Source organism: Myotis brandtii, unplaced genomic scaffold (assembly GCF_000412655.1).
Source record: "Myotis brandtii unplaced genomic scaffold, ASM41265v1 scaffold99, whole genome shotgun sequence".
NCBI lineage: Eukaryota > Metazoa > Chordata > Mammalia > Chiroptera > Vespertilionidae > Myotis > Myotis brandtii.
Window position 1 is genome coordinate 1191104 of NW_005372121.1, and position 13481 is coordinate 1204584.

At 38.1% G+C, this 13481-nt stretch overlaps 1 long non-coding RNA gene across 1 annotated transcript in view; it reads right to left on the reverse strand.

Annotated features, from left to right (window-relative positions):
• Nucleotides 1-961: 961 nt before the first annotated feature.
• The window catches only part of LOC106724825, a 15640-nt gene continuing 3120 nt past the window's right edge, over nucleotides 962-13481 (reverse strand). Inside the window, exons 2-3 of the long non-coding RNA XR_001360656.1 lie at nucleotides 4780-4783; nucleotides 962-994 (exon numbers count right to left, since the gene is read on the reverse strand). This is a non-coding gene — a long non-coding RNA (uncharacterized LOC106724825). The remainder of the gene's footprint in view (nucleotides 995-4779; nucleotides 4784-13481) is intronic.

Below are 13481 nucleotides of genomic sequence, written 5' to 3' on the forward strand. Positions count from 1 at the left end.
GTCACTGAAGCAAGCAAGCCTCCTGTTCACTTCAAGCTGCCTGGCTGCCGGCCGCCATCTTGGTTGGCAGTTAATTTGCATATCGCCCTGATTAGCCAATGGGAAGGGTAGCGGAGGTAAGGCTAATTACCATGTTTCTCTATTATTAGATAGGATATTTATGTGTAACATAAATAGTAATTAGCTTTATAGACTAATGAAACATGGGAAAGTATAGTTATTATATACTATATAATATACATCATTTATACATTTTAAATATACTATAAAATTAGATCATATTGTATCATTTGGATCCTTATTTTTTATTTTTCTTATCATGAGTATTTTGCTTATGTCACTATGTATTTTCCACAATCATTATATAAAAGTCTGTAGTAGTTCATTATGTGCTGCAACATAATTTATAATTCTATTTTTACTATATTTGCTTTTTTACCTTTCTTAACAACACAGAACACAGAAATGGAATACTTATGAAAGAATCTAAACTTATCTTTTTACTGTCTCCATAATTTTGCCTTTTTCAAAATGTCATATGGTTTTGATCATATAGTATATATCCTTTCGGATTGACTTATTTTTTATTGATATATATATATATATATTCGAGAGAGAGGTAGGGAGAGAGAGAGAAACATTGATTTGTAGCTTCAGCCACCCATGCATTCATTGGTTGATTCTTGTATGTTTCCTGACCCTGGACCGAACCCACAACATTGATGTATCAGGACATACCTACTGAGCTACCTGGCCAGGGATCCAGATTGACTTCTTTCATTTAGTAATATGCATTTCAGTTTCCTCTGTCTTTTCATGGTTTGATAGCTGCTTTCTCTTTAGTGCCAAATAATATCCCATTGTTTGGATACAGCATAATTTACTTATCCTTTCACCTACTAAAGGACATCTTGTTTTCTTCCATGTTTTGATCATTGTAAATAAAGCTGTTATAAATATGCATGTGCAGGTATTTATGTGAACATAAATTTTGCTTTGGGTAAGGAGCACAATTGCTGGATTATAGAGTAAAGGTATATTTAGTTTTGCCCGGCCGGTGTGGCTCAGTGGTTGAGCATTGAACTATGAACCAGGAGGTCATGGTTTGATTCCTGGTCAGGGCACATGCCTGGGTTGTGGGCTCAATCTCCAGAGTGGGGCGTGCAGAAGGCAGCTGATCAATGATTCTCATCATTGATATTTCTTTCTCTCCCTCTCCTTCCCTCTCTGAAATCAATACAAAAAATTTTTTAAAAGTATATTTAGCTTTGAAAGAAACCACCAAACTATCTTCTAAAGTGGTTGTATCATTTTGCATTCCTACCAGCAAAGAATGAGTTTCCGTTGCTCTAAATCTTTGCTATTGTCAGCATTCCAAAGAGTGTGTGGTGATAGCTCTTTGTTATTTTAATTTGCATTTTCCTAATGACATATGACGTGCAGCATCTTTTCAGATGCCTACTTGCTGAGGCTTCCTTCTCTGGGTGCCACCATTCATGACCTCAGTGCCCACACCCAGCCTCTTCCCACTTCTCTGGAGAGAGAACCTAATTTTTCAACCTATATCAGATCCACTGCTGGATCAAGCAGGTATGGCCAGGTAGTAAAGTGGGCTTCAAATTTAGGCTGCTCGAAGTGAACACTAAGAAGGGACACTTCACTCACGGTAAGGTCTGCCTCCCTTCATTTTCTTTCTTTCCCTCCCTTCTCTGAAGTCCAAGCAATGGAGAGATTTTTAAAGAACTTTCACTGACATTCTCATCTTTTTCTTTCAGTGAATTGCTCTACATCCATTACTGGTATATGACAGTTGTTGTTGACCTGTACTTAAGACTGAGCAGAAGGAAATGTCTTTTATTAAGAGATTGCTTTTCCTCTGAAATCAATGATAATGTGATGCACCTTAAAAGGCAGAAGACTATATCTAAAAATCCTGTCTAAAGAATAGCTGTCCCGTAATGGACCTGTTTCAGATCTGGGCTTATAGAGGCAGTCACTTTTTAGACTTACATTTCAAGGAGATATCGAATATATACTATTTTATTTATACAAGAGATCACTTTGACTAACTGAAATTTACAATGTAACTTACTCTGCTAATCAATGAGAATAGAATCATAAACTTGAAAGCAAAAATATCCTATCAATATTGATAAACATTTAAATCAAAATCAATAGCTTTTAGCCCTGGTCAGGTGGCACAGTTGATTGGAGCATCCCCCTGTACACCAAAAGGTTGCGGGGTTGATCCCAGGTTGGGGGTGCCTACAGGAGGCAACTGATCCATATTTCTCACAATGATGTTTCTCTCTATGTATCTTTCCTTTTCTCCCTCTCTCAAATCAATAAACATATACTTAGATGAGGATTTTTAAAAAATCATAACTTTTAAAACTAAAAAAAAACGTTGTATTCTTTAAAAAAGTTGTGTTCTTTAAAATTCACTGAGCTAGTGAATTTTTAAAAGTCTTTTAGATCCTGTAATATTGTAACACAAGGGTTTGGCAAACTCTTTCTGTAAAGGGCCAGATAGCAAATGTTTTCGTCTTTGCAGGCCACAGGGTCCCTTTTGCAACTACTCAGTTCTGCCATTATAATGAAGAAACCAAGTGCCCTTCAGTAGATGAGTGGATAAAAAAGCTGTGGTACATTTACACCGTGGAATACTATGCAACAGTAAAAAGGAAGGATCTCTTACCCTTTGAGACAGCATGGAGAGACCTGGAGAGTATTATGCTAAGTGAAATAAGCCAGTCAGTGAAAGACAATTACCACATGGTCTCACTCATGTGTGGAATCTAAAGAACAAATAAATGGATGAACAAATTAGATTCAGAGACATAGAAACATGGAACAGACTGATGGATCTCACAAGGGGATGGGGGGAGGGATAGTGGGAAGAGTTTAACCAAAGAACTTGTATACATATATGCATAACCGATGTACACAGACAATAGTGTGATGAAGGCCTAGGGCAGGAGGCAGGTGCGGGCTAGAAGGAGTCAATGGGGGGGGGGGGGGGTTTATAATACTTTCAACAATAAGATAATTTTTTTAAAAAGCAAGAGCTACAGACAATGTAGAAACAAATGAGCATGGCTGTGCTCCAGTGAAACTTTATTTACAAACCAGGTGGCATATTAAATTTGGCCCAAGGGCCATAGTTTGCCACTGTAGTTACTAATTACCTTTATATTTGTTTTGGCTCTTAGGAAGCTCATATCCAACTTTTCAGTCCATCTCTAGCATGGATCACTCAGCCTACAGGTTGTACATCGCTGTATTTATCATATCTTTCCTTTATGTCAATGCCCTCAACCACCTTTTAGAAATTCTATATTGTTGTTGGTGTCTCAAACCATCACATTTATCTTTCAAATAAGATGAACATAATTAAAGTAAACATAATTTTTAATTAGGGATTGTATTATTGTAGGTATAATTCTCAGTTTATAAGATGTGTGTCAAGCAAACACCAAAATTTCGGTGTTTCATATGAAAGCTGACTTTTATATCTTTTTCTGGCTAACATTCAAAGTTCTCACAGTGAAACTGATATTTTCTGATTTTCCACATTATTCCTCTTCATCCTGGAAATTGGGAAAATGGAATCTTTTTTCATTTATTATCTGTTAGGCTATATTTATAGGACTTGAAATTAAAAACACACAAAGGAAACAATTAAAATCCCCCCACCCCAACCCAGTGGATTTTATAGTCTCAGAATGCCAACTCACATAGCCACTGACACTCAGGATTAGGGCTGCTTCAGTTAAAAACATGTCTGCTGTTTTGCTTAAAATGAATGTTTCACAAACCAATCATTCACATACAACCTTCACAATTCTTGGCATCTATAATATCAAAAGCATAATATACTAATTAGACTAGACGTCCTTCTGGACAACCTTCTGGATGAAGCGGGGGCTGCGAGGGAAGCCCGGGTCCCGGGTGCCCGAGAGAAGCCAGTGCCAGCAGCCGGGGGAAGGAAGGTCTACTCTTGTACGAATTTTGTGCATCGGGCCTCTAGTGTTTCATAAAACTTTACCATTATTTTTTATTAAAACTTTTCTATTTAACCAAATAAATGTAGAACCAAAGTCTATATCATTAATGTAAACTAGTATCACTTGTTATAGTCAAGGTAATTAAAAATATTAGCATATCATGTATATACTAGAGGCCTGGTGCACAAAAAATTTGTGCACTTGGGAGGGGGGGTGTCCCTCAACCTGGCCTGTACCCTCTTGCAGTTTGGGACCCCTTGGGGGATGTCCACCTGCTGGCTTAGGCCCACTCCCAGGGGATCAGGCCTAAGCTGGTAGTCAGACATCCCTCTGGCAGCCGTCAGTGTGGCTTGTGGCTGAGCGCAACTCCCCCTGTGGGAGTGCACTGACCACCAGGGGGCAGCTCCTGCATTGAGTGTCTGCCCCCTGGTGGTCAGTCTGTGTCATAGCAGCTGGTCATTCCCGATCATTCTGCCTTTAGGGTCAATTTGCATATTACCCTTTTATTATATAGGATGATCTAACTTTATATGTTTAATACCAGTACAAAGTGCTATATTTTTGGAAATACAGGTTTAAATGATTCCTGCTCCGATGCTAAATCCTCACCTCATCAAGCAAGCAAGCAATCAGAAAACTAGGACCTCACCCCCATAATACTGGCCTATCTCTGTCCAGTCAATATCCTTATTAATTTCTTGAGGCCAGGATCTAACCTTAAGTTACCTGCTCCTTAAAATTACTAGGTCCCAATCTGCCTTGTAGATGCCACATTTCTCTTGTTAACATCATACCTACTTCCACCCAAGTGGAGGGCCAGTGAAAACCTGAAGGTAAGGACATTATATGCCAAGCCTGTGCATCTCATTTGACAAGAGGCAAATGACAGGTTCAGACTTGATTTTCTTTTTTTGGTACATTGAGTTCCAAAAATCAGACCTTTTCCCCTTTCACTAACACAACTGAGTTACTTAAATAGAAAGACACAATTTCTGGAAAGGATGTTAGACTTTTATCATTAATGTACACAAAACTAATAAAAAATAGAACTTTAAGGAGTAAAAGATGGTCCTATCCCTCACTTTCACATTATATGGAGCACAATTGATTTCAAAATATTGGCATTCTGTAAGATTAATAGTTAATACTTGGTGTTGTATTTTAAATTTCTTTCTTTATGATGTAAAATTAGTTTTAAATCGACCAATTTTTTTTTTATTATGGAGGTATTGATTTAATTCTCGTTTACTCTCAAAAGGTGAGGTGATTACTAAAACATTTTTAAAAGTTAAATCTAAGTTTTTTCAAACCAACAAGTGCCCTTGAATCTTTACCCGCCGTTTGGCAGAAAGGACTTTATGAAAAAAAGCATAAAAATTTGAACTACTTCGTCAGACACACAAGTTGTCCTTGTGAGTTTGAAATCTGTCCAGTTGGCAGTGTGACATCAACAGGCTTCATTCCTCCACAGACGGCTATTTCCACAACTAAAAGGAATTACAGGGTGTCACACTGTCCATCTGTCATCCTTTCCAATGAGTAAAATCATTTTAGATTTCTTTTAAAAGCCCATGACTATTTCCCTAAACTAGTGTGAGGCTGCTTCATAAACTTTTGTAAGATACATCTCTATCTTATAATGAGGACCTACTAAACCACTGGAGGCTCTAACTTACTTGTGTCTGATGTTCCATCTGCAGCCAGCAGTCCAGAGAGCAAACATCTAGCCTAAGATTAGTGGTTTAAACTCTGTTTGTTGATACCAGTCTCATTATTACAATAATTCATACTTGACTTTTATTTTGTGCCAGATATTTTTCCTAAGATTAGTGCTTTAAACTCTGTTGTTTGTTGATACCAGCCTCACTATTACAGTAATTCATACTTGACTTTTATTTTGTGCCAGATATTTTATATGCAATATCTATAATGCTAACAACAATCCAACACAATGGGTAACTATTCTCATTGTATTGGTGGAGAAAGTGAAACTAAAAAATTAAGCATCAAAGCAAAGCTGTGCTTCAAGTCAAATTCCAATTGGCATCAACCCTATGATCTACTTTAGAATCCTCTATGCCTTTTGAATCCTCCATGCTTTTAAAGTCTGGAGTCTACTTGATTGTCAACTTTAGAGAACTTTTCTCTACTGTCTACTTTCTAGGACTTCCTAACACATTGGACTTGGCTTGCTGATCTAAACCATGATTCTAAAAAACTCTCTCTACAGCAGCGGTTCTCAACCTGTGGGTCGCGACCCCTTTGGGGGTCGAACGACCCTTTCACAGGGGTCGCCTAAGACCATCGGAAAACACATATATAATTACATATTGTTTTTGTGATTAGTCACTATGCTTTAATTATGTTCAATTTGTAACAATGAAATTGGGGATCACCACAACATGAGGAACTGTATTAAAGGGTCGCGGCATTAGGAAGGTTGAGAACCACTGCTCTACAGGATTCTGTATCCTTGACTGGATTTATGGTGACCTTGCACAGTTCCTTGCCTTCCTAGAGAACATCTTTGCCAGGCCCGTCCTCTTAATCGTACTTCTAGCTATGGCCTCTTCTGTCACTCTTTGCACAAGGGCAGAGGCTATTAACTAGCAGCAAGTCTTGTGTGGACTGTTTGCCCTCTAATTTTGCAGTTGGCTAACCTCTTCACAAAGTCCCATTCTTTGCTGTTTGTTTTTTTTTAAATACACACATATGTGCATGCAAATAGACACATATTATATCTTAAGTCTGCAGGCCGAAGCTCTATCCACTGAGCCAAACCAGATAGGGCTTACACACATATTATATCTTGATTGCTTCATAGGACTAGAATTCTTGTGGACAGGGACAAATTTCACCTCCTACTTTACCACCTTTCATACCGTTTCAAAGTTTTGTAAGTATACATTACTTATATAATGAAAACATGTAAAAAATTAAAGAGACTCATCTTTTCAGCATTATCCCTCCATCAAGCCAAAAATACTGGGAAGAAGGAAGAAGATTTATAAAGATAAGTCGTAAATCTGGAAACCAATCACAGAAATACTTAATTAAGGTGAAATTATACACTATACATTAGAATTTATTTTAATCCTTGGCAATAGTTGAAAGAAATATATTGAATTGAGTGTATATTGTACCTGATTTTGAATGGCAATTAGGTCATTTAAACCATAATTACAATTTTAAAAGAAATCATAATTTCTCTAAATATGCACACTGAGTCATAATATTGCTTTATGAAAACCACATTAGAGAACTATTTACACAAAGCTTGGAGAGTTTCATGAGTTTATGTCTATGCATATATTGTACTAAATAGAGGTCTTCAGTATGAAACAACAACAGCAACAACAACAAGAACTAACTCCTCTAAATGCCAAACGTGGAGCTAAAATAAATATTTGGAAACAGTATTAGCAGATAGAATTTGAGAAGTATGAATAATACTAAAATAAAATAAAATAAAATAAAATAAGCATCTCTGATTTTTCTCTCCCCTATTCCCTCTCCATCTTAGGAGCTGGGGTAAGGTAGGGCCCTGCACTTAGGCCAAAGGTGTAGCAGTTTTATAATGTCAAAGGCAAAACTGTGTTAGAGACAAAATGAGCAAAGGCTGTTTATTCAGATACTGGGCAAGGGCACCCATTGGTCATCACTTTAATTTCAGCAGGAGTTTTAAGGGTAAGAAGGATAATAAATTAAGAAAGTAAAAGGTCGCCCTAACCGATTTGGCTCAGTGGATAGAGCGTCGGCCTGTGGACTGAAGGGTCCCGATTTGATTTGGGTCAAGAGCATGTACCTTGGTTGTGGGCACACCCCCAGTTGGGGGTGTGCAGAAGGCAGCTGATCGATGTTTCTCTCTCATCGATGTTTCTGACTGTCTATCCCTCTCCCTTCCTCTCTGTAAAAAATCAATAAAACATATATTAAAAAAAGAGAGAGAGTAAAAGGCCTCTGACTGGCAAGCATTCTATTAAGGTGGAGTTTTGGAAGTGGAAGAGCCTCTCTGTTTGGATTTAAGCCACATTCCTTGGTTGGCTTCAAGGGGGCAAGTGAGCTGTTTGAGGGCATTTCAGAAGAGGAAGAAGTGTGGGTGTGAGGGGTGGAGGTGTTCTGTAGCTTACCATTTCCTGGAACAAACTGGTGTCCAAGGGACCCTTTCTTTTAAGGTTAAACTAACGTAATGGTTCGTATGGGGGATGGGCAGGGATGGCTGACATACGAGGCAGTTTATCAACGAAGACAGGGCTGGACAGCTCTTATTCTAGGTGGGGTTACTGGCCCCTTTCTCCCTTTCTGCTTTTTCTCCTGTCATATGCTCCTTCATTCACTCTACATCCATCACTTTGACCTTCCTTCTGATCCTTACATGCATGGCATCAGTTCCTGCCATGGATTCTCTGGTATCTCTTCTCCATGGACTGTTCTTCTAAATCTTCACATGGCTCAATCTTCCTGCTACTCAGACCTAACCAGCCCATTTAAACCAACCATTTAAAGGAAGGGAAGAGAAAAAAAGAATCTATATTCAAATTTGCTTATGTATGCCTAGGGATACTCTGGAAGTTACATGAGAATCCAATAACAGTGCTTACTTCTGAGAAGGAACAGTGAGACCAATCTGAGAATATGGACATGGGCACTGGAGGAGGAGCTTTACCATTTTTCTTTTTATTTAGTCTGATTTTAAACCACATGAATTAATTACCTACTCAAAATATATGTTTTAAAAGTGAAAATACATTGACAGTAGTCACTTAGCCAATCACCATCACTATCCCTTGTGTGTGTGTGTGTGTGTGTGTGTGTGTATGTATGTTGGTCTGAAAATGACTCTTTTTTACCTTCATGGTTAGTTAAAAATGTGTTTGAGCATAGGCGTCTAAGTTGAAAATAATGTCAGCACAGAATTTTGAATACATTTTTCTTCATTTTTTTCCTAGTATTCAGTGTTCCTGATGAGAAATTGAATGCTCCTTTGTTGTTGATTGTAGGTGACCTGTTTTTTTCCCCATCCCTCTATGGAAGTTTTTGGGATCATCTCTTTATCTCTACTGGTCTCCCTCACCCCTAATTTTAAAAATTCTGGTAAAATACAATGGCATATGATTTATCATCTTAACTATTTTAAATATACAGTTCAGTCATATTAGATACATTCATATTGTTGTGCAACCATTACCACCACCCACCTCCAGAATTCTCTTCATTTTGCAAAACTAAAACTCTATGTATCCGTTACATAATAACTCTCCATTGCCCCTCCTGGCCCTGGAAGCCACCTTTTTTTTTTTTTGTCTCTATGAATTTGACTACTCTATGTACCCCGTTTAAGTGGCATCATACAGTATTTGATACCTTGTGCTTTTGTAGCACTTTTCAGCATTTCCTTATCTATTCATTTGTCTATTGCTTGTCTCCTCCATTGCATTTCAATTTCCACGAGACCAAGGACATTGCTTCCCTGCTCATCCCTGTCTCCTCAGAACTGAGAGCAATGTCTGGAACAGAGTGGGAGGTGAGTTGATGAATGTTAAATGATACCCCACATGGCAGTTCCTCTCGTGGGAGGAGTTCTCCACACCACTTTCTCAGAAGAGGTGTGAAGCTGGCAAACATTTAACAAGTCATCAGCTGCCTATGGGATGGGCTTGGGTTTGGTCTCAAGGGCCTGAATTTCTGACCTGCGGCCTGTATAATATTATAATGGAATAACCAAAATAAGTCTTCACTTAGTATAATTAGGATCAAACTACCACTATAAGACAGTTGGGAAAAATCTTATGATGAGAATTCCTTGAGTGCAGTTTCTTAGTTGGTAAAGAACTGGTCTTCTTTTTCTTCTCTCTTGTCTTGAAGCGGAAGATTATTCTACAGTCATCAGATAAATCCCAGCTTATCCTCTGCTTAGTTGAATCTTGGCTATGATCTTGTTAGCATGACAGTGTTCCTTTCTTTCTGGGATAGCTTAAGGCTATCCCTCACCCCCCAGTGTCTTATGTCCATTAGTTATGCTTATATGCATGCATACAAGTTGTAGGCTGTATAATTTCTGCCCAACTACTCAACTCTGCTATTGTAGCACAAAAGCAGCCATGACAACAGACAATATGTAAAGGAATGAGCATGGGTGTATTCCAATAACACTTTTTTTATGGATACTTAAATTTTAATTTAATACAATTTTCATGTGTCAGAAAATATTATTCTTTACATTTTTTTCTACCCATTTAATCAAAACCATTCTTCTTTGTTCTTTTCCTCTTTCTTTGATCTCTTCTCTTGTGGTTTGCTTTAGTATTTTGTTTGGTTTCCTTTCTCTTTATTCTTTTGTATATTTTGTATCTTTTGGGTTTGTGGTTACTGTGAGGCTTATGGATATCATTCTGTATCTATAGCAATTTGTTTTAAGCTGGTAGTCATTTATGTTCAAATATATGGTAAAAGAACTACATTTTTACTCCCTACTCCACCTCCTCTTTCTCCTCCTCCTCTTTCTCCTTCTCCTTTTCCTTCTTCTCTTCCTCCTCTTCCTCCTCCTCTGTCTCCTCCTCCTCCTCTGTCTCCTTATTCTATGTCTATAGTAAAAATGTTTGTGTGCTTGCCCTAGCCCATTTTTCTCAGTGGTTAGAGCATCAGCCACAGACTGAAAAGTCTATTCCGGTCAAGAGGCTGGGGTGCGTATGGGAGGCAACCAATCGATGTGTCTCTCTATCAATGATGTTTTCTCTCTGTCTCTCCCCCTCCCTCTACTCTCTCTAAAAATCAATGGAAAAAATATCCTCCAGTGAGGATTAACAGCAACAACAACAAAAAAATGTTTATGTGTTTGATGCTGTCCCAGAAGTCCCTTTAACTATCTTCATTTTTAAAATTCTTTTTGCTTCCTTGCTGTTTTGATTTGTATTTTCCACTGTCTGTCTTCCAGGTTGCTTATCCATTCTTCTGTATTAGTTAATTTGATGTTGAGCAGGGGTGTGGAATCTTTTTACTGCCAAGAGCCATTTGGATATTTATAATATCATTGGCGGGCCATACAAAATTATCAACCTAAAAATTAGCCTGTTATAGTTGGTAAACTATTTAATTAACTTGCCCCTTAATGCCTTGGCAGGGCCAGTGAACTTTGCAGGTTTTATACAGCCTATGGGCTAGACCAGCGGTCACCAACCAGTGGTCCGTGAGGTCCGAAAGGATGGCAACTACTGGTTTAAGGAAACCTTTGGAGCAGCAGTCGCCAACCGGTGGTCCGCAGGCCACTGGTGGTCCATGAGTCTGAAAGGTTGGCAACCGCTGGGCTAGACATTCCCTGCCCCTGTTCTAGAGTATTTTTCATTTCATTATTGTATCTTCAGTTATACTTGATTCTTTACTATACTTTCTAACTCCTTGGTGAAGTTCTCCCCAGTTTCTTCTATTCCACTCTCAAGTTTGATGAGCATTCTTATGGATAGTTATTTTGAATTCTTTATCAGGAAAATTACTTATCTCTATTTTATTAGAGTTTTTCTCCTGGGGATTTTTTGTGTTCCTTCATTTTATTTGACTTCCTATGTTTCATGACTTCTCATTTTATTTGACTTCCTATGTTTAACATAAATTAGACAAAATAGCTATTTTCCAAGTCTTGTAAAAGTGGCCTTATGTAAAAACAGCCTCTGTGTAGACTGTGTGCCAGATGGTTTTGGCAGGTGGGTTGGAGTCAAGCAGGTGCCTTTGGAGTATAAGGCACCAGCCTGCAGGACTGAGTGCCTCTGAATGTGGAGGCCAATCATGTGTAGCAATGCCCTGCTGATCCTGCTCACTCCTTTATTTGAAGATGAAATAGGTTCCAGGCAATATGGCCGGAAAGGAGCTGCCATGGCCTTGCAGGTAGATCAGAGCAACTGGACAGAGCTCCTACCTGCCCTATCAAGGCAGAGGCCAATGTAAACAGTGGCATTCACTGTTTTTGATCCTGAAGAATTCCTGCAGAACCCAGAGAACTCTCATGGCTCTGAGATAAGATATGGAAGCAACCTAGGTGTCTATTGATAGGTGAATAGATATAATATATATATATATTACTCAGCAATAAAAAAGAGTGAAACCTTGTCATTTGTGATAACATGGATGGACCTAGAGGGTATGCTAAGGAAAATAAATCAGATAGAGAAGGACAAATACCACATGATTCCACTTGTATGTGGAATCTAAAAAAATAAAGGAAAAAATGAAACAAAATAGAAACAGATCCATAGGTACGGAGAATAAGTTGATGATTGTTAAAGGGCAGGGAGATACAGGTAAAAGGAAAAAAACAAAAATATAAATAAACAAATAACTATATAAATAAATTGCTAATAAAACACATAGGCATTGAGAAAAATAAACATTTTTAGATTATAAGCTATATAAAAACAGGTAGTGAGCCCCATTTTGTCCCTGGGCAGGAATTTACCTACCTCTGGACTAGACTGCTGTCATCTTGAAGGAAAGATCACCTGTGAAATGTAAAACATCGTTCCCAGACAATACAGAGTACACAGTAGACGATATATAGATACAATTCATTGAGGGTGGATCTTCTTAAAACCAACAGGAAGAAATGAACTTTGTCAACTCACTTGTAATACTAACTAGTATCTACTTAAACACACAGGCACACTAAAACATGCTACTACAGGGTAATAACTTTGGCTTTACTCCTAAAAGAAATTATTCTTAGACTAACAGTAGACACTAACTTAAAAGCCTACACTGAGTGAAGATGAATAAGCTTTTTCCTTCTTACGAAAGAGGAAAAATGTTATGTCCAATTGATTGCACAAAGAGTTCATGCACATGTATACATTCTCCTACTGGGTTTCGTGATTGCCCTTGGTGTACTTTATCTTAAGTCATTCAGTTTAGGGATTAAATCTGCAAGAGTTTTTATGTGTAGGAAACAAGTGTTTAAAGATGACACACTTGAGTCCTGGCCGGTGTGGCTCAGTTAATTGGGCATCCTCTCGTGCACCACAGGTTGCCTGTTTGATACCTGTTCAGTTGCCAGGCTGATCCCCAATCAATGTTTCTCTCCCTCTCCTTTCCTCTCTATCTAAAAATCAATAAAAATACATTTAAAAAAAAGATGAGAATATGGCAAAGGCTTGGGAGGGGCAGATGCAGGGAAAAATGGTCAATGGTGGCAGGGTGGGGGGGGGGAATGAGAGATCTGAGGCAAATAATACTTAAGAAACTTTCCTTTTGTTTATTTTCTCCTTAGTTTCCATTGTCCTAGGAGCTGTATCAGTAAAGATATTGCTACGTCATATATCTGATATTTTGCTGCCTATGGGTTCTCCTAGGATGTTTATGGTGTTCCGTCTTACATTTAAGTCCTTTATACATTTTGAGTTTATTCTTGTGTATGATGTAAGTTGGTGGTCAATTTTCTTTCTTTCTTTCTTTCTTTCTTTCTTTCTTTCTTTCTTTCTTTCTTTCTTT